This window comes from Heptranchias perlo, chromosome 16, assembly GCF_035084215.1.
Source record: "Heptranchias perlo isolate sHepPer1 chromosome 16, sHepPer1.hap1, whole genome shotgun sequence".
Lineage (NCBI taxonomy): Eukaryota > Metazoa > Chordata > Chondrichthyes > Hexanchiformes > Hexanchidae > Heptranchias > Heptranchias perlo.
Window position 1 is genome coordinate 6,515,831 of NC_090340.1, and position 20,943 is coordinate 6,536,773.

The 20,943-nt window shown below is 48.1% G+C and overlaps 1 protein-coding gene across 1 annotated transcript in view; it reads right to left on the bottom strand.

The window, feature by feature from the left end:
- necab2 (N-terminal EF-hand calcium binding protein 2) overlaps positions 1-20,943 on the bottom strand; it is a 305,211-nt gene that overhangs the window by 260,092 nt on the left and 24,176 nt on the right. The window lies entirely within an intron of this gene.

The following is a 20,943-nucleotide window of genomic DNA, read 5'->3' on the forward strand; positions in this document are numbered from 1 at the left end:
TCTCCCAGACACACCCAGCTCCCTCTCCCAGATACACCCAGCTCCCTCTCCCAGACACAGTGAGGCCCAGACACACCCAGCTCCCTCTCCCAGACACACCCAGCTCCCTCTCCCAGACATACCCAGCTCCCTCTCCCAGACACACCCAGCTCCCTCTCCCAGACACAGCCAGGCCCAGATACACCCAGCTCCCTCTCCCAGACACAGCGAGGCCCAGACACACCCAGCTCCCTCTCCCAGATACACCCAGCTCCCTCTCCCAGACACAGTGAGGCCCAGACACACCCAGCTCCCTCTCCCAGACACAGCCAGGCCCAGATACAACCAGCTCCCTCTCCCAGATACACCCAGCTCCCTCTCCCAGACACAGCCAGGCCCAGATACACCCAGCTCCCTCTCCCAGACACAGCGAGGCCCAGACACACCCAGCTCCCTCTCCCAGAAACACCCAGCTCCCTCTCCCAGACACAGCCAGGCCCAGATACACCCAGCTCCCTCTCCCAGACACAGCGAGGCCCAGACACACCCAGCTCCCTCTCCCAGATACACCCAGCTCCCTCTCCCAGACACAGTGAGGCCCAGACACACCCAGCTCCCTCTCCCAGACACAGCGAGGCCCAGACACACCCAGCTCCCTCTCCCAGACACAGCCAGGCCCAGATGCACCCAGCTCCCTCTCCCAGACACACCCAGCTCCCTCTCCCAGACACACCCAGCTCCCTCTCCCAGACACAGCGAGGCCCAGATACACCCAGCTCCCTCTCCCAGACACAGTGAGGCCCAGACACACCCAGCTCCCTCTCCCAGACACAGTGAGGCCCAGATATACCCAGCTCCCTCTCCCAGACACACCCAGCTCCCTCTCCCAGACACAGTGAGGCCCAGATATACCCAGCTCCCTCTCCCAGACACACCCAGCTCCCTCTCCCAGATACACCCAGCTCCCTCTCCCAGACACAGCGAGGCCCAGACACACCCACCTCCCTCTCCCAGACACACGCAGCTCCCTCTCCCAGACACACCCAGCTCCCTCTCCCAGACACAGCCAGGCCCAGATACACCCAGCTCCCTCTCCCAGACACAGCGAGGCCCAGACACACCCAGCTCCCTCTCCCAGACACACCCAGCTCCCTCTCCCAGAGACACCCAGCTCCCTCTCCCAGACACACCCAGCTCCCTCTCCCAGACACACCCAGCTCCCTCTCCCAGACACACCCAGCTCCCTCTCCCAGATACACCCAGCTCCCTCTCCCAGACACACCCAGCTCCCTCTCCCAGACACACCCAGCTCCCTCTCCCAGACACAGTGAGGCCCAGATATACCCAGCTCCCTCTCCCAGAGACACCCAGCTCCCTCTCCCAGATACACCCAGCTCCCTCTCCCAGATACACCCAGCTCCCTCTCCCAGACACAGTGAGGCCCAGATACACCCAGCTCCCTCTCCCAGACACAGTGAGGCCCAGATATACCCAGCTCCCTCTCCCAGACACACCCAGCTCCCTCTCCCAGACACAGTGAGGCCCAGATATACCCAGCTCCCTCTCCCAGACACACCCAGCTCCCTCTCCCAGACACAGTGAGGCCCAGACACACCCAGCTCCCTCTCCCAGATACACCCAGCTCCCTCTCCCAGATACACCCAGCTCCCTCTCCCAGACACACCCAGCTCCCTCTCCCAGACACAGTGAGGCCCAGATATACCCAGCTCCCTCTCCCAGACACACCCAGCTCCCTCTCCCAGACACAGTGAGGCCCAGACACACCCAGCTCCCTCTCCCAGACACACCCAGCTCCCTCTCCCAGATACACCCAGCTCCCTCTCCCAGACACACCCAGCTCCCTCTCCCAGATACACCCAGCTCCCTCTCCCAGACACACCCAGCTCCCTCTCCCAGATACACCCAGCTCCCTCTCCCAGACACACCCAGCTCCCTCTCCCAGATACACCCAGCTCCCTCTCCCAGACACACCCAGCTCCCTCTCCCAGACACACCCAGCTCCCTCTCCCAGACACAGCGAGCCCTAAATAAATCTGAGAATTCCCTAAGATTATTCTCCCGTGTTGCTCACAGCATTGGCCAGGAGATTAATATTTAATTTCTGGAGATTCCAGGCCAATCCGGGAGGGTGGGGCAACCATAAGGCCAGGTGAGCCAGGCTCTCCCGTTACAAGCCTAGCTGCAGGCCCATACCAACAACAACAATAACTTGCATTTATGTAGTGCCTTTAACATAGGAAAACATCCCAAGGTGCATCACAGCAACGTAATCACACAAAAATTAACTCCGAACCAAAGAAGGCGATATTAGAAGGGGTGACTAAAAGCTTGGTCAAAGAGACAGGTTTTACGGAGGGTCTAAAAGGAGCACAGAGAGGTGCAGAGGTTTAGGCAGTGAATTGCAGAGCTTAGGACCCAGACAGGTGAAGGTCCAGACACCAATGGGGGGGCAAAGGAAATCAGGGATGCACAAGAGTTGGAGGAAGGTAGAGATCTCGGAGGGTTGTAGGGGCTGGAGGAGGTTACAGAGATAGGGAGGGGCGAGGTCATGGAGGGATTTGAAAACAACAATGATAATTTTAAATTTGAGGTGCTCCCGGATCAGGAGCCAATGTAGGTCAGTGAGCACAGGGGTGATGGGGGATTGGTGCGAGTTAGGATACGGGCAGCAGAGTAATGGATAAGCTGAGGTTTACGGAGGGTGTAAGATTGGGAGGCCGGCCAGGAGAGGATTGGAGGTAAGAAAAGCATGGATGAGGGTCTCAGCAGCAGATGAGTTGAGGCAGGGGCGGAGACGGGCGATGTTACAGAGGTGGAAGTAGGCGGTCTTGGTGCTGGAACGGATATGGGGTCGGAAGCTCATCTCAGGGTCAAATAGGCCACCGAGATTGCAAGCAAAATCCTTAATGGACCCCAGAGTGACTGCCTCTGATTTACCGTGGCTCAGTTAGTTGCACTCATGCCTCTGAGTTTATGAAGATTGTGGGTTCAAGTCTCACTCCAGAGATTCGAACACAAAATCCAGGCTAACACTCCAGTACAGTACAGTACTGAGGGAGTGCTGCACTGACAGAGGAGCCATCTTTTGGATGAGATGTTATACCGAGGCCCCATCTACCCTCTCAGGTGGATGTAAAAGGCACTATTCAAAGAAGAGCAGGGGAGTTCTCCCCAATGTCTTGGGCCAAAATTTATCCCTCAACCAGCACCAAAAACCAGATTATCTGATCATTATCATATTGCTGTTTGTGGGATCTTGCTGTACACAAAATGGCTGCCACATTTCCTACATTACAACAGTGACTACACTTCAAACGTACTTTATTGGCTGTAAAGCACTTTGGGACATCCTGAGGTGGTGAAAGAGGCTATAGAAATGGGAGTGAGTTCTTTGGTTTTTGCTTTTCCTGAAATGATTACTGTCCTGATCACAGCTCGGAGGGGAAGCTCCCTCTCTGGGGAGGACCATGTGTTTCACCAAGAGATCAGCTTAAGGTTTCTCTCTCACTATTTGTCCCTGCAGAGAGCTACAAGGTAAAACTATACAAACTCCTCAACAACCCAAGACAGCCTGGCTGTCCATCAATCAAAGCTCAGAGCTTCCAGACATCACTTAACAGGCTTTAGGACAGGCTGCACTGTGTTACCTTATTGGCACAAACACAAAGATCCCAGGGATACAGAGAGGAGCCAGGATACCTTCTCCTCATCATTATGCCGCCTGCTGAAAAACCTGCGCTCGGTTTTTTATTTATTCATTCTCGGGATGTGGGCGTCGCTGGCAAGGCCGGTATTTATTGCCCATGAGAAGGTGGTAGATGTTTGATGCAACTGAGTGACTTGTTGGGCCACTTAAGAAGGCAGTTAAGAGTCAACCATGTTGGTGTGGGACTGGAGTCATGAGTAGGCCCAGACCGGGTAAGGACGGCAGGTTTCCTTCCCTAAAGGGACATTAGTAAAAATCTGACAGCTTCATGGTCACTTTTACTGATACCAGCTTTTTATTTCCAGATATATATATTTATTCATTGATCTCACGTTCTCTGAATTATTGGTCCAGTAACATAACCACTGCACTACTGCACCATATAATGTGTAACATGTGCTAGACATCATGTGAGAACAGGACCAGGCTCAGTTCTGATGCCCTCCCACTATGGTCGAACGGCCAGCCTGTTCAACTTGAAGAATGGCTACTTGATTGAGATGCATGCAAAACAAATTGCTCTGCGCCCCCTCCCGATGCATGCTGGGAGCACCTCGTGGGACATTGCTGGGTCCCAGCCTGGCCCCTTCTACACTGGGCAGAGAATCGCGGGCTGGGTCTGCACAGTGTCCCAATACACACCACATACAAACATAAGAACATAAGAAATAGGAGCAGGAGTAGGCCATACGACCCCTCGAGCCTGCTCTGCCATTCAATCAGATCATGGCTGATCTTCAACCTCAACTCCACTTTCCCGCCCGATCCCCATATCCCTCGATTCCCCTCGAGTCCAAAAATCTATCGATCTCAGCCTTGAATATACTCAACGACTGAGCATCCACAGCCCTCTGGGGTAGAGAATTCCAAAGATTCACAACACTCTGAGTGAAGAAATTCCTCCTCATCTCAGTCTTAAATGGTCGACCCCTTTATCCTGAGACTATGCCCTCTAGTTCTAGACTCTCCAGCCAGGGGAAACAACCTCTCAGCATCTACCCTGTCAGGCCCTCTCAGAATCTTATCTGTTTCAATGAGATCACCTCTCATTCTTCTAAACTCCAGAGAGTATAGGCCCATTCTACTCAATCTCTCCTCATAGGACAACCCTCTCATCCCAGGAATTAATCTAGTGAACCTCCATTGCATCCCCTCTAAAGCAAGTATATCCTTCCTCAGGTAAGGAGACCAGATCTGTACACAGTACGCCAGATCTGGTCTCACCAAGGCCCTGTACGATTGTAGCAAGACTTCCTTACTCTTGTACTCCAACTCCCTTGCAATAAAGGCCAACATACATTTGCCTTCCTAATTGCCTGCTGTACCTGCATGCTAACTTTTTCTGTTTCTTGTACCAGAGCACCCAAATCTCTCTGACACCAACATTTAATAGTTTCTCACCATTTAAAAATATTCTGTTTTTCTATTCTTCCTACCAAAATGAATATCCTCACATTTCCCCACATTATACTCCATCTGCCACCTTCTTGCCCACTCACTTAACCTGTCTATATCCCTTTGCAGACTCTTTGTGTCCTCCTCACAGCTTACTTTCCCACCTAACTTTGTTTCGTCAGCAAACTTGGATACATTACACTCGGTCCCTTCATCTCAGTCATTAATATAGATTGTAAATAGCTGAGGCCCAAGCACTGATCCCTGCGGTACCCCACTAGTTACAGCCTGCCAACCTGAGAATGACCCGTTTATCCCTACTCTCTGGTCAAAGAATCGTGGGCTGGGTCTGTGCAGTGTTCCCACACACACTCAACCCCCCTCCTCCACTGACAGGCACTGCCATCTGGAATCTTTACCTCAAGGTGCCCCTGGAGATGTGCCCAGCTGCGATCAATGCCTTCCATAGAGGAAAGGAAAGAAAAATACAAACTGAGATCGGGAGGGAGGCTGGACATTACACTCATTATCCAGGAGCAGGTGAGCACTGATCCATACCTGCTGCTCAACAATCCATGAACTCATCACTACATCAGTCTACCCGCAGAGGCTGATGAGTCTCAGGCGCCCAACACCGAACAAATGTTACATGAGGACAGGCCTCAGCACATCGGTGAGATGCAGGGTCTGTCACGGCATGGATGTGTGTAACCAAAAATATATACCGCACCTCTGACAAGAGAGCATTTATTGCCCATCCCTGGTTGCCTCTGAGAAGGTGGTGGGGGGTCCTTGTTCTTAAACCGTTGAAGTCGGTGTGATGAAGATGCTCTCACAGTGCTGTAAGGGAGGGAGTTCCAGGATTTTGACCGAGTGACCATGTTATTCTTTGTAGCAGTTTAATACTGAGTGACTTTCTGGACCACTTCAATGGGCAAACAAGAGTCAACAACTTTGGTGTGGGGCTGGAGTCACATGTAGTGCTCAGACTGGGTAAGGGCAGGAGGTTTACTTCCCTGGAGGACACTAGTGAACCAGTTGGGTTTTTACGTCAATCTGTCAGCTTCATTGTCACGTTTACTGAGACCAGCTTTTTATTTCCAGATTTATTTATTTATTTTAACTGAATTCTGATTCTCAAACTGCCACGAGTGAGATTTCAACTCTTGTCTTCTGGATTATTAGTCCAGGCCTCTGAATTACTGGTCCTGTAACTTAACCAGTGCATTACTGTACCCGTATAATGGGGCACACGTGTTGGACATCATGTGAGGATAGGACCAGGCTCAGCTCTCCACCCACGGAGACATGTGCTGTAGCCATGGAGACAAGCACCGTATTTAGATGGGATGGATAGCAGGTCACTTGCTCCCTGGCCTTTGTCGATGACGCTTGTGAGTTGGCTGATTGGCCAAAGGTGCGATGGTGGGGGGAGCACTTTCTCTCTGTGTTTTTCCCTCCCTATGGGAAAGCAGTTGGTCTCCACTCTTGGCCATCTCAAGGTCTCCTCGATGAGAACAGGACCGTGCCTTGGGAATGGTGGGTGAGGGGCCAGGTACTACGTACACACGCCCCACTCCACCCCACCCACACCCGCTCCACCCCACCCACCCCACCCCCGCCCGCTCCACCCCACCCCCACCACCCCACCCCCACTCCACCCCACCCACCCCACCCCACCCACACCACCCCACCCCCGCCCACTCCACCCCCACTCACATCACCCCCCACCCACCCCACCCCCGCCCGCTCCACCCCACCCCCGCCCACTCCACCCCCACCCCACCCCACCCGCACTACCTCCACTCGCTCCACCCTGACCCACCCCACCCCACCCCCACTCACATCACCCCCCCGCCCGCTCCACCCCACCTCCACCACCCCACCCCCACTCCACCCCACCCACCCCACCCCACCCACACCACCCCACCCCCGCCCACTCCACCCCCACCCACATCACCCCCCACCCACCCCACCCCACCCGCACTACCTCCACTCGCTCCACCCCGACCCACCCCACCCCACCCCCACTCACATCACCCCCCACCCGCACCACCCCCACCCATCCCACCCCCACCCACTCCACTCCCACCCACTCCACCCTTACCCACTCCACCCTCGCCCGCCCACTCCACCCCCACCCACTCCACTCCCACCCACTCCACCCTTACCCACTCCATCCCACAGTTGGACACCTGGCCAACATTCGCTATTGAGGGTCACATGTGAAGAAGAGCCAATAGGATGAGCGACCAGATGTCAGCCAACCCTTGTACGTCGCCCTGCAACCTGAGGCAGCACCTTCAGGATCACCGGGAGAAGGGGAGGGAAGTAGAACGAAAAGAAGCAGAAGCTCGTTCTTTAGTAAGAACCATGAGCTTCCTCTTGTGACTGGCCCTCCCTCCCTGACCCACACACTTTGATGGGGCAGCTGAGAAAACCCAGCCCAGGGTTTCGGAGTCGGCTGGCGGACTGTCAATTTTTCATATAGTGCCCACTTGAGCCGTGACAGGCAGCTAACAGTGCAAGGCATGATTCAGACCTTCCAAGCATGGCTCATGTTTGGAGGGAGGACATTCAGCTAACATTAGGGTGAGATACCAATGGGTACGGGTCTGTCACTGGGACCGGGAGCAATCTGAGATATTGAATTCAGGGTCTCCCACAACAGCAAATCAGTTTGGCTGTGAGTTTTCTCACAATACATTGGTACTAACATACCAAATAAACCAAGTGACAATCCTCTCCATGATTTTACTATTGAGGAGCCTCGGTCAAGGTCGGCAGTGCAGGAAACCACCATGATTAAAAAGATGAGCAAAGGTAGGAGATCATAGTTAGACAGTTTCCCCACTATTCCTACCGGAAACAAGAAAGCCTTGTATTTATAAAGCACCTTTCACAACCTCAGGACGTCCCAAAGTGCTTTACAATCAATGAAGTACTTTTGAAGTGTAGTCACTGTTGTAATGTAGGAAACAGAGCAGCCAATTTGCGCACAGCAAGATCCCACAAACAGCAATCAAATAAATGGTCAGATCATCTGTTTTACATGTTGGTTGAGGGATAAATATTGGCCAGGACACCGAGGAGAATTCCCCTGCTCTTCTTCAAAATAGTGCCATGGGATCTTTCACATCGATCTGAGAGAGCAGATGGGGCCTCGGTTTAATGTCTCATCCGAAAGACGGCACCTCCGACAGTGCAGCACTCCCTCAGTACTGCACTGGAGTGTCAGCCTGGATTATGGGCTCAAGGCTCTGGACTGGGACTTAAACCCACTCCCTCCTGAATCAGAAAGTGCTACCCACTGAGCTGATAACTATTCTAAAAGCCTGTAGACTGTAGAAGGAAGGAAAGAGCAGGGAGGAGTTCCACAGATTTGAAGTCCTGAGAAAGAATGAGCTAGAGACGGTGCAATCAAACTTCATTCCAACACAGTGAGGAACAGCGAGGAGGAGTGTGTGGGTCGGTATTATTGCTGTGGAGCTGACAGCACTTATTAACGATAGAAAACACTCCCGGGCTGGCTCTGAGCAGCTCCATTTGCTCATTCTGCAGTAGCACCGAGCAGACCAGCACTGCGTCAATGACTGAATAATCCATCAGGGAATTGCTCTCAGGGACTAAGGTTAGTCCCTGCTCAGAGCCTACTGTGTATCTAACCCATGGTGTACCTGCCCTGGGAGTGTTTGATGGGACAGTGTAGAGGGAGCTTTACTCTGTATCTAACCCTGTACCTGCCCTGGGAGTGTTTGATGGGACAGTGTAGAGGGAGCTTTACTCTGTATCTAACCCGTGCTGTACCTGCCCTGGGAGTGTTTGATGGGACAGTGTAGAGGGAGCTTTACTCTGTATCTAACCCGTGCTGTACCTGCCCTGGGAGTGTTTGATGGGACAGTGTAGAGGGAGCTTTACTCTGTATCTAACCCGTGCTGTACCTGCCCTGGGAGTGTTTGATGGGACAGTGTAGAGGGAGTTTTACTCTGTATCTAACCCGTGCTGTCCCTGCCCTGGGAGTGTTTGATGAGACAGTGTAGAGGGAGCTTTACTCTGTATCTAACCCGTGCTGTACCTGCCCTGGGAGTGTTTGATGGGACAGTGTCGAGGGAGCTTTACTCTGTATCTAACCCGTGCTGTACCTGCCCTGAGAGTGTTTGATGGGACAGTGTAGAGGGAGCTTTACTCTGTATCTAACCCGTGCTGTACCTGCCCTGGGAGTGTTTGATGGGACAGTGTAGAATGAGCTTTACTCTGTATCTAACCCGTGCTGTACCTGCCCTGGGAGTGTTTGATGGGACAGTGTAGAGGGAGCTTTACTCTGTATCTAACCCGTGCTGTACCTGCCCTGGGAGTGTTTGATGGGACAGTGTCGAGGGAGCTTTACTCTGTATCTAACCCATGCGTGTCTGAGCATGGTGTGATTGATGCTGACACTGAGTGCCTGAGATGGTAAAATGTTCCATCCATCACCTTAATTAGTACAAACTCCACAAAATAAAATTGAAGAAAACATATGCTCAGATTACTGAAGTCTAGTGAGGCAGTCTCAGCTGTTCCTAAACTTGTGATGGTGCCATGAACAAGCAAGGGATTGTTAAATAGGCCCTCAAGCCAAGATAGCACCATCCTGGAGACAAGCTCTTCTCCCAGGTGGAGAGTAATTTCTCCCCCAAGTCCTCCTGATTTCTTTGACTGTTCTCCTCTTGAGGATGTGATGCGATCATTCCCAGTGCCTGATCAACTGGCTGTGCCCAGTCAGGCAACAGGCAAATTCCTAACTGACTGCCAATGGGCAACCACATCAGAACTTTGCAGGAAATGCGACTGGCTCTTTGGCAGCTAGTTTCGCTCCTTTGCTTCCTGCCGTTGTGGCAACAGACAGTTGCTTTTGATTGACTCCCCTGGGCCTGGTGAAGTGCTCCCAGGTTTATTCAGTGTCACTGAGCTGGACAATCCCCAGATCTGACTGGGATGGTGATTGATCATTCACCCCAAACACAGCCTTAAAACCAGGCCTCTCTTCAAGGGTTACAGTCATTGTGGGATTCTGATTTAATTGAAACATGGCCCAGTGGTAATGGTTCAATGCCCCTGTTGAGATTAATGATTCAATGACCTGTTGAGAGTAATGATTCAATGCCCCTGTTGGGAGTAATGATTCAATGACCCTGTTGAGAGTAATGATTCAATGACCTGTTGAGAGTAATGATTCAATGCCCCTGTTGAGAGTAATGATTCAATGACCTGTTGGGAGTAATGATTCAATGACCTATTGAGAGTAATGATTCAATGACCCTGTTAAGAGTAATGATTCAATGACCCTGTTGAGAGTAATGATTCAATGACCTGTTGAGAGTAATGATTCAATGACCTGTTGAGAGTAATGATTCAATGCCCCTGTTGAGAGTAATGATTCAATGACCTGTTGAGAGTAATGATTCAATGCCCCTGTTGAGAGTAATGATTCAATGACCTGTTGAGAGTAATGATTCAATGCCCCTGTTGAGAGTAATGATTCAATGACCTGTTGGGAGTAATGATTCAATGACCTATTGAGAGTAATTATTCAATGACCCTGTTAAGGGTAATGATTCAATGCCCCTGTTGAGAGTAATGATTCAATGCCCCTGTTGAGAGTAATGATTCAATGACCTGTTGGGAGTAATGATTCAATGACCTATTGAGAGTAATGATTCAATGACCCTGTTGAGAGTAATGATTCAATGCCCCTGTTGAGAGTAATGATTCAATGCCCCTGTTGAGAGTAATGATTCAATAAACTGTTGAGAGTAATGATTCAATGCCCCTGTTGAGAGTAATGATTCAATGCCCCTGTTGAGAGTAATGATTCAATAACCTGTTGAGAGTAATGATTCAATGCCCCTGTTGAGAATAATGATTCAATAACCTGTTGAGAGTAATGATTCAATGCCCCTGTTGAGAGTAATAATTCAATGCCCCTGTTGAGAGTAATGATTCAATAACCTGTTGTGAGTAATGATTCAATGCCCCTGTTGAGAGTAATGATTCAATGCCCCTGTTGAGAGTAATGATTCAATGCCCCTGTTGAGAGTAATGATTCAATAACCTGTTGAGAGTAATGATTCAATGCCCCTGTTGAGAGTAATGATTCAATGCCCCTGTTGAGAGTAATGATTCAATAACCTGTTGAGAGTAATGATTCAATGCCCCTGTTGAGAATAATGATTCAATAACCTGTTGAGAGTAATGATTCAATGCCCCTGTTGACAGTAATGATTCAATGACCTGTTGAGAGTAATGATTCAATGACCTATTGAGAGTAATGATTCAATGACCCTGTTGAGAGTAATGATTCAATGCCCCTGTTGAGAGTAATGATTCAATGCCCCTGTTGAGAGTAATGATTCAATAAACTGTTGAGAGTAATGATTCAATGCCCCTGTTGAGAGTAATGATTCAATGCCCCTGTTGAGAGTAATGATTCAATAACCTGTTGAGAGTAATGATTCAATGCCCCTGTTGAGAATAATGATTCAATAACCTGTTGAGAGTAATGATTCAATGCCCCTGTTGAGAGTAATAATTCAATGCCCCTGTTGAGAGTAATGATTCAATAACCTGTTGTGAGTAATGATTCAATGCCCCTGTTGAGAGTAATGATTCAATGCCCCTGTTGAGAGTAATGATTCAATGCCCCTGTTGAGAGTAATGATTCAATAACCTGTTGAGAGTAATGATTCAATGCCCCTGTTGAGAGTAATGATTCAATGCCCCTGTTGAGAGTAATGATTCAATAACCTGTTGAGAGTAATGATTCAATGCCCCTGTTGAGAATAATGATTCAATAACCTGTTGAGAGTAATGATTCAATGCCCCTGTTGACAGTAATGATTCAATGACCTGTTGAGAGTAATGATTCAATGCCCCTGTTGAGAGTAATGATTCAATGACCTGTTGAGAGTAATGATTCAATGCCCCTGTTGACAGTAATGATTCAATGACCTGTTGAGAGTAATGATTCAATGCCCCTGTTGAGCGTAATGATTCAATGCCCCTGTTGGGAGTAATGATTCAATGACCCTGTTGAGAGTAATGATTCAATGCCCCTGTTGAGAGTAATGATTCAATGCCCCTGTTGAGAGTAATGATTCGTTGACCTGTTGTGAGTAATGATTCAATGCCCCTGTTGAGAGTAATGATTCAATAACCTGTTGAGAGTAATGATTCAATGCCCCTGTTGAGAGTAATGATTCAATGCCCCTGTTGAGAGTAATGATTCAATAACCTGTTGAGAGTAATGATTCAATGCCCCTGTTGAGAATAATGATTCAATGCCCCTGTTGGGAGTAATGATTCAATGACCCTGTTGAGAGTAATGATTCAATGACCTGTTGAGAGTAATGATTCAATGCCCCTGTTGAGAGTAATGATTGAATGACCTGTTGAGAGTAATGATTCAATGCCCCTGTTGAGAGTAATGATTCAATGCCCCTGTTGAGAGTAATGATTCAATGCCCCTGTTGAGAGTAATGATTCAATGACCTGTTGGGAGTAATGATTCAATGCCCCTGTTGAGAGTAATGATTCAATGACCCTGTTAAGAGTAATGATTCAATAACCCTGTTGAGAGTAATGATTCAATGCCCCTGTTGAGAGTAATGATTCAATGCCCCTGTTGAGAGTAATGATTCAATAATCTGTGCCACTGTTGAGTGGTAATGGGGGAGGGGTAGAGGTTGGCTCTTCCTCACCAGGGAGTGAAAACAAACCCGGTGAAATTATTGCTGGGCTTCCAAGCAGATTGCTGGAGAGCTTTATTGGTGGAGGACTGACCTTGATTGGGAATTGAGGAAAGATGAAGGGATTTAAGCTCTTGATTAAAAAAGATTGAAAGAATCACCAAAAAGATTGAATCCTTGTTTTGGTGATGGTGGGTGTTAATGGACTTTGTTGTGACACTTCCGATCAAAGCACCGATACAAAGGGTGTGGAGCTTCCATGGAATACTTGTGGTTTGTGACTCGGTGTAAGCCATGTGTGCATGTTCTATTTAATATCTCGTCTTTTCCTTTGGCTTGTTTCAGCCGTGCCTCAGTCGGTAGCTCTCTTGCCTCTGAGTCAGAAGGTCATGGGTTCAAGTCCAACTCCAGAGACTGGAGCACAAAATCTAGGCTGACACTCCAGTGCAGTACTGAGGGAGTCCTACACTGTTGGATGTGCCTTCTTTTGGATGAGATGTTAAACTGAGGTCTCAGGTGGACGTAAAAGATCCCATGACACTATTTTGAAGAAAAGCAGGGGAGTTCTCCCCGGTGTCCTGGGCCAATATTTATCCCTCAAACAACACCACCAAAAAAACAGATTATCTGGTCATTATCACAATGCTGTTTGTGGGATCTTGCTGTGTGCAAATTAGCTGCCGCGTTTCCCAGAAAACAACAGTGACTTACACTTTGAAAGTACTTCATTGGCTGTAAAGTGCTTTGGGACATTCTGAGTGGTGAAAGGTACTATAGAAATGCAAGACTTCCTTTCTCTCAGCATTGCAAGTGCCAAGTCTGCTGTCAGTCCAAATCCTGCACTAATTCGATTGCTTTCATCCTGTACGCAGATTAATCGTTTTTTCATCCAAATAAGAGACCCTTAGGCAGCTTCCTGTCAATTTCCCAGACAGAAGGACATCATTAAAATTCATTTTTGAATGAAAATCTGCTCCAAGTTTTAGAAATAGAAATTGTGATGGGGAGCAGCGAGGGGTGATATATACTCCAGCTACCGCTCGCTGTAACCTACTCAAAACATGTTGCTCATGAGCTGCCCACTCAGTCACTGCTCTCCGAGATTATTTATCATATCACAGAGCTGGCCTGGATTGATCCATCAATCACAGCGTCTCTGAGACTTCTATTCTAATTTTATTCTCTGACCTCTTCCACCATTGCTCGATCTGGGTATTGTCTAAAAATATGTAGTCCAATTTTTCCTTGCAAGGGAGGCCATTTAATCCTGTTAATCAACTTTTCATGGAGACCTACGATCAGTCGACCTCAGGATTAACCTATTCTATTCCATTTTATATCCCCTGTAATGTCCCCTTTCATTCACCTCCTATTTTATCATAAGAACATAGGAACAGGAGTAGGCCATTCGGCCCCTCAAGCCGACTCCACCATTCAATTAGATCATGGATGATCTGTATCTAAACTCCATTTACCCACCTTAGCTCCATATCCCTCGATACCCTTACCCAACAAAAATCTCTCGATCTCAGTTTTGAACATTTCAATTGACCCCCAGCATCCACAACCTTTTGAGGGGACGAGTTCCAGATTTCATCCACCCTTTGTGTGAAGAAATGCTTCCTGATTTCATTCCTGAATGACCCAGCTCTAATTTTAAGATTATGTCCTCTCGTTCTTCATTCCCCCATCAGAGGGAATAGTTTCTCTGTATCTACCAGATCAAATCCCTCCAACATTTTAAATACCGCAATTAGATCACCCCCTCAGTTTTCTATATTTAAGGGAATACAAACCAAATTTATCATAGTATCATAGTAGGCACAGCACAGAAGGCCATTTGGCCCATCATGCCTGAGCTGGCTCTTTGAAAGAGCTATCCAATTAGTCCCATTTCCAGTCTCTCTAAGGCCGAACAGTGGTTTATAAAGGTTTCACATAACTTCCTTGCTTTTGTACTCTATGCCTCTATTAGTAAAGCCCAATCACCCATATGTTTTTTTAACAGCCTTCTCAACTTGTCCTGCCACCTTCAAAGATTTGTGTACGTATACCCCCAGTATCGCTGTTCCTGCACCCCCTTTAAAATTGTATCATTTGGTTTACATTGCTTCTCCTCATTCTTCCTACCAAAATATATGATTTCACACTTCTCTGTATTAAATTTCATCTGCTACGTGTCTGCCCATTTCACCAGTCTGTCTCTGTCCTCCTGAAGTCTGTTACTCTCCTCCTGCAGACTTTGAAATTATCCCCTGTATTCCCAAGTCCAGGTCATTAATATATATCAAAAAGAGCAGTGGTCCTAATACTGACCCCTGGGGAACATCACTGTATACTTCCCTCCAGTCTGAAAAACAACCGTTCACCACTACTCTCTGCTTTTTGTCCTTTAACCAATTTTGTATCCACTCTGCCACTGTCCCTTTAATCCCATTGGTTTTAATTTCGCCAACAAGTCTATTATCTGGTACTTTATCAAATATCTTTTGAAAATCCATATACACATCAACCACACTATCCTCATCAACCCTCTCCGTTACTTCATCAAAGAACTCAATCAAGTTAGTCAAACACAATTTTGCTTTAACAAATCCGTGCTGACTTTCATTTATTAGCCCGTACTTCTTGATATATATTAATGACTTGGACTTGGGTGTACAGGGCACAATTTCAAAATGCCAAGTGCCAATTAATTTTGTCCCAGATTATTGTCTCTAAAAGTTTCCCCACCACCGACAATAGGCTGACTGGCCTGTAATTGGTGGGTTTATCGCTCTCCCTTTTTTTGAACGGGGGTGTAACATTTGCAATCCTCCAGTCCTCCGGCACTATCCCCATATCTAAGGAGGATTGGAAGAATGTTGCCAAAGCCTCCGCAATTTCCACCCTTACTTCCCTCAGGATGCATCCCATCTGGATCAGGTGACTTTTCTACTTTGAGTATTGCCAATCATTTAAGTACCTCCTCTTTATCTATTTTTATCCTATCCAATATGAGATCTACTCATCGAGGCAGAGGGGATGCCAAGGTACTAAATGAGTACTTTGCATCTGTCTTTACCAAGGAAGAAGATGCTGCCAGAGTCTCAATAAAGGAAGATGTAGTTGAGATACTGGATGGGCTAAAAATTGATAAAGAAGAGGTACTTGAAAGGCTAGCTGTACTTTAAGTAGATAAGTCACCCGGTCCGGATGGGATGCATCCTAGGTTGCTGAGGGAAGTAATGGTGGAAATTGCGGAGGTACTGGCCATAATCTTCCAAACATCCGTAGATACAGGGATGGTGCCAGAGGACTGGAGAATTGCAAATGTTACACCCTTGTTCAAAAAAGGGTGTAAAGATAAACCCGGCAACTACAGGCCAGTCAGTTTAACCTCAGTGATGGGGAAACTTTTATAAACGATAATCCAGATCAGAATTAACAATCACTTGGACAAATATGGATTGATTCGGGAAAGCCAGCATGGAGTTGTTAAAGGCAAATCGTGTTTAACTAACCTGATAGAGTTTTTTGATGAGGTAGCAGAGAGGGTAGATGAGGGCAGTGCAGTTGATGTGGTGTATGTGGACTTTCAAAAGGCATTTGATAAAGTGCCATATGGTAGGCTTATCATCAAGATTGCGGCCCATGGAATAAAGGGGGCAGTAGCAACATGGATACAGAATTGGCTAAGGGACAGGAAACAGAGAGTAGTGGTGAAAGGTTGTTTTTCCGACTGGAGGGAGGTATACAGTGGTGTTCCCCACGGGTCGGTAATTGGACTATTGCTTTTCTTGATATATATTAATGACTTGGACTTGGGTGTACAGGGCACAATTTCAAAATTTGCAGATGACACAAAACTTGGAAGTCTAGTAAACAGTGAGGAGGATAGTGATAAACTTCAAAAGGATAGAGACAGGCTGGTGGCATGGGCAGACACATGGCAGATGAAATTTAATGCAGAAAAATGCAAAGTGATACATTTCGGTAGGAAGAACGAGGAGAGCCAATAGAAGCTAGAGGGCACAATTCTAAAAAGGGTACGGGAGCAGAGGGATCTGGGGGTGTATGTGCACAAATCGTTAAAGGTAGCAGGGGAGGTTGAGAAAGCGGTTAAAAAAGCATAAGGGATCCTGGGCTTTATAAATAGAGGCATAGAGTACAAAAATATGGAAGTCATGATGAACCTTTATAAAACACTGGTTCGGCCACAACTGGAGTATTGTGTTCAGTTCTGGGCACCGCATTTCAGGAAAGATGTGAAGGCTTTAGAGAGGGTTCAGAAAAGATTTACTAGAATGATTCCAGGGATGAGGGACTTTAGTTACGTGGATAGACTGGAGAAACTGGGGTTGTTCTCCTTGGAACAGAGAAGGTTGTGAGGAGATTTGATAGAGGTATTCAAAATCATGAAGGGCCTGGACAGAGTAGATAGAGAGAAACTGTCCCATTGGCGGAAGGGTCAAGAACCAGAGGACATAGATTGAAGTTGATTGACAAAGGAGCCAAAGGTGACATGAGGAAAAACTTTTTTACACAGCAAGTGGTTAGGATCTGGAATGCACTGCCCGAGGGTGTGGTGGAGACAGATTCAATCATGGCCTTCAAAAGGGAGCTGGATAAGTAGTTGAAAGAAAAAAATTTGCAGGGCTATGGGGATAGGGCGGGGGAGTGGGACTAGCTGGATTCCTCTTGCATAGAGCCAGTGCAGACTCGATGGGCCGAATGGCCTCCTTCCGTACTGTAACCTTTCTATGATTCTATGATTCAATATCACAACTACCTCCTCTTTTGCTGTTACAAGGGCAGCATCCTCTCCTCCACTGAAGATGGATTCACAGTATTCATTCAGTACCTCAGCCATGCCCTCTGCCTCGACATGAAGATCTCCTGTTTTGACCCTAATTGATCACATCCTTCTTTTGACTATCCTTTTACTATTTATATGTTTATAAAAGATTTTTGGGTTCCCTTTCTATGTTAGCCACTAATCTATTCTCATATTCTCTCTTTGCCCCTCTTACTCCCCTTTTGTAGATCTCCTCTGTACTTTCTGTATTCAGCCTGGTTCTCTACTGTATTATGAACCTTACTTTCAGCCTAAGCGTCCGTTCTCTGTTTCATTTTAATCTCTACATCTTTCATCATCCAGGAAGCTCTAGCTTTGGATGTCATTCCTTTACCCCTCTTAGGAATGTGTCTACCCTGTACCTGAACCAACTCCTCCTTCAAGGCCTCCCATTGTTCAATTACTGTTTTTGCCTGCCAATTTTTGATTCTAATCCATCTGGGCAAGATCCCTTTTTAACAATGAAATTAGCCCTACCCCAGTTTAGTATTTTCACATTTGATTGTTCCTTGTCCTTTTCCATAACTATTCTAAACCTATGATATTATGATCACTGTTCTCTAAATGCTCCCCCACTGAAACATGCTCCACCTACCCCACTTCATTCCCCAGAACTAGATCCAGCACTGTTTCCTTCTTCATTGGGCTGAAAGCACTGTTCCAGAAAGTTCTCTTGTACAAATTTCAGGAATTCCTCCCCCTCTTTGCCCTTTACACTGTTACTGTTCCAGTCTATATTGGATTAATTGAAGTCCCCCATTATCACTACTCTATAGTTCTTGCATCTTTCTGTAATTTGCCTGCAAATTTCCTCCTCTATCTCCTTCCCACTATTTGGTAGCCTGTCGTATACACCCAGTAGCATAATAGCTCCACTATTGCTCCTTAATTCTAAACAAATAGATTCTGTCTTTAACCCCTCAACTACATCATCCCTTTCCAGTGCTATAATGGTTTCTTTGATCAATACTCCCCCTCTGTAGCTTTCCTGAATACCTTGTAGCCAGGAATATTAAGTACCAAATCCTCCCCTTCTTTGAGCCAGGTCTCTGTTATTGCCTCTGTATCATAGTCCCATTTGGCGACTTGAGCCTGCAGCTCACCAAACTTATTTACCACACTATGTGCATTTACACACATGCACTCCGAATTCATCTTAGTCTGCCTCACATTTGCCCCTTGTCTGATCCCTCCTATTTCTGAACTCTTCTTTACTCTAGTGCTACTTGTCCTCTGTGCACCTTGTTTCTCCTCTCAAATGTTTCATCCTGGTGCCCATCCCCCTGCCAAATTAGTTTAAACCCTCCCCCACAGCACCAGTTAACCTGCCCAGGAGGATATTGGTCCCAGCTATGTTGAGGTACAACCAGTCCATCTTGAAAAGATTCCTTCTGCCGTAGAACTGGTCCCAATGCCCCAGGAATCTGAAGCCCTCCCTCCTGCCCCATTTTTCCAGCCACGCATTTACCTATCTTATCCTACTATTCCTTTACTCACTAGGGTGTGGCACTGGGAGTAATCCAGAGATTACTATCTTTGAGGTCCTGCTTTTTAACTTCCTCCCTAGCTCCTGAAACTCTGACTGCAGGGCCTCAACCTTTTTCCTTCCTATGTTATTCATTCCCACATGGACCATGACTTCGAGCTGTTCCCCTACCCCCTCAAAATGTTCTGCACCATCTCAGTGATGTCCTTTACCCTAGCACCAGGGAGGCAACACACCATGCGGGACACAAAGTCAGTGGTTGCAGAAACGCCTGCCTGTCCCCCTGACTATCGAATCCCCTGTAACAACTGCATTGCTTTTGCCCCCTGTGCAGTCGAGTCTCCCGCTGTGCCGTGGATTTTCTCCTGACTGCGCTCCCCTGAGTTGTCAACACCCTCACTGGTATTCAATACTTGTGAATTCCACATTCCCAGGAGGCTCCTGCACATTTAAATTTAGCAATTAATACTAGCTCAATTGCTAATTTTAAATCTGAGATAGATAGCTTTTTGGCAACCAAAGGTATTAAGGGATATGGGCCAAAGGCAGGTATATGGAGTTAGATCACAGATCAGCCATGATCTTATCAAATGGCGGAGCAGGCACGAGGGGCTGAATGGCCTACTCCTGTTCCTATGTTCCTATGCCTGCTTGTTCCTCCTAGTCTGTCTGGTGGTCACCCACTCCCTCTCCGCCTGAACTCTCTGTAGCTGTGAGGTCACCACTTCCTGAAACCTGCTATCCACAAATCTCTCAGCTTCCCGTGTACAGTGTAGTGACGCCAGCTGCCCCTCAAACTCTGTGCTCGAGCCCGAGCAGTTGGCGGCACTTCCTGCACATGTGGTTTTCCAGGACACACGAGGTGATGGGCCCCAGCCGCCCTGCCATGTGACCTCACAGTTATAGAAACTGTTTGTTCAGCATTAAGGCAATTTACTGTTTATCTAACACCAAAACACTAACCATAATAAACACTAACCAACCTCTAGAGACACTAATCAATAAACTAAATATTTACTGACTCACCCTTGGCGTTCCTCCTTGTCTCATGACGTCACTTTTTGACTTTCTCTTGATTTTTGATCCCTCGCCCGACTCCCTTTATGCTCCACTCAGTCTCAGCCTTTTTAAAAACTTTATATATATTTTTGTTTACGTTTTAAAAGTTGACAGATTCGTTTATAATTCCCTGGTTTTAAATCACTTAGCACCTCCTCCCCCTCTGCACCTCCACCCTCCGCACCTCCTCCCCCTCCGCACCTCCTCCCCCTCCGCACCTCCTCCCCCTCCGCACCTCCTCCCCCTCCGCACCTCCTCCCCCTCCGCACCTCCACCCCCTCCGCACCTCCTTCCCTCCGCACCTCCTCCCCCTCCGCACCTCCTCCCCCTCCGCACCTCCTCCCCCTCTGCACCTCCTCCCCCTCCGCACCTCCTTCCCCCTCTGCACCTCCATCCCTCTGCACCTCCTCCCCCTCTGCACCTCCATCCCCCTCTGCACCTCCATCCCCCTCTGCACCTCCATCCCCCTCTGTACCTCCATCCCCCTCTGCGCCTCCACCCCCTCCGCACCTCCTCCCCCTCTGCACCTCCATCCCCCTCCACACCTCCTCCCCCTCCGCACCTCCACCCCCTCCGCACCTCCTTCCCCCTCTGCACCTCCTTCCCCTCTGTACCTCCATCCCTCTGCACCTCCTTCCCCCTCTGTACCTCCATCCCCCTCTGCACCTCCTCCCCCCTCTGTACCTCCATCCCCCTCTGCACCTCCATCCCCCTCTGCACCTCCTCCCCCTCTGCA